The following is a 1,840-nucleotide window of genomic DNA, read 5'->3' on the forward strand; positions in this document are numbered from 1 at the left end:
GTGGTGGTCCGTTTGCTTGCGTTCTCCCTCCTTCACAAAATTGCGGTGCCCCTTGGGGCCCAACCCAATTGTGAAACTAACTCCTTATAAAGGTCATAAATGAGTGTGTTCCTTCCAATGTGGGACTTCTCATTTTTCAATTCACACATTAAAAGCCATCATCAATGCCAATTATCTTTCATCATTTCCAACAAAAACACCTTTTTTGAGGTTTTGCTTCTCTATTTTGAGTTTAAAAAACACACGAAGAATGGACATATTTCATTAATGGGTATTAATGTAAATATATGAATTTTTTTTTTAATTTTATAATATTATGTTTTTTGTTAAAGTTCAATGGTCCTTGTGTTAGCATGAGCGTGTTATTTTTCATTTATTTTTTTTTTGAGTGGGTGTGTTGAGTGGTATTCATGTTTGAGTGTTTTGAATTTTTTTGGTAAATGTTATTATTAATAATGCTTAAGTGATAAATGTACTTTTTTTTATTAAAAAAAAACACAGCGGTGAAATTCACAGCTACAAATTGTGAAGGATTCTAGTTTCGAACGTGGAACATGTATCTACATATAAAATATTTTTATAACAATCATATGAGTTGTACTTACAGATATTGATAAATTTATCTTTATTAATCATAATATAGTACATTTTAAATATAACAATTGAACTCAAATCTAATAGATACTCAAACAAATATTTATAAAAATAAAAGTCAAAATATACACTATGAATTAAACACAAATACAAATAACTACCTCTAAAATTGAGTGAGCATTTTAGTATCCACCTATACCATATAAATTAATTTTATATAAAAATTAATTAATTTATAAGCTATGAAGATATGAAATATTTTTATAAGAATGTCTACATATTTATCACAAATATAAATATCATTACTATAAATATATTTAAAATAGTCTAAATATCTCTTCTATACAAAAAATAAAATTTTATGAAATTCAGTGAATTAAATATATTATTTAAAACTCTAAATAAAACAAAATCAATTTAAATGAATGATTTTGATATAAAAATAACGGTTCTAAAACATTTATCTATGAATGAAAAAGAGAGGTGTAAGACCTTTGTAAAAAAAAAATCAATTACAAAAATTTCTTTGTTTAAAATATATCAATTTACACACACACACATATATATATATATATATATAATAAAAGAAATTCAAAAATTAGATTACTAAACAATTTTTTCATAAATCTGTTTTGAAAAATTAAATCACCAAACACAATTTTTTGTTATCCTCTTCTTAAAAGTAGTTTTAAAAAACTGATTTACAAAACAAATTTTAAAAACTAAAATGAAAAATTGATTCAAACAAGCCCTATGTATTTTAGTAATTTTTGTACGTCTAAATACATGTTCTATGTGAATTTGGAAACTATTTAAAGATGTGACCACTTGTGACACCATATATCCAAATAATAATTATAACATCGAAAATGCAGAAAATTTGTAGAAGACATCATTTAATATAATTTGTTTTATGAAAACAAATTTAGAGTGAGATAACGAAAACAAATTCATTGTATAATACAATTTTAAATTTATAATATAATATTTTTAGAAATAATTCTGATCTCCATAATTAAATGCTTAAAACTTATTATAAACTATAATTAAAAGACATAGCTGTAGACAAAAGAAAAAGACTTATATTCTCGAATTCTTAATTTCTTATCGTTATAATTTCAATTAGCCCATAACATCTTTACATCCTCTCAACTATAAGTATTTCCCCGTTACAAAGTAAAGTCTACCAAATAAAATTAATTGATATTTATAAAATAATTGACGTTACATGCAAATTTAAATAAAA

The sequence above is a fragment of the Cicer arietinum genome, chromosome 2 (assembly GCF_000331145.2).
Source record: "Cicer arietinum cultivar CDC Frontier isolate Library 1 chromosome 2, Cicar.CDCFrontier_v2.0, whole genome shotgun sequence".
Taxonomy (NCBI): domain Eukaryota; kingdom Viridiplantae; phylum Streptophyta; class Magnoliopsida; order Fabales; family Fabaceae; genus Cicer; species Cicer arietinum.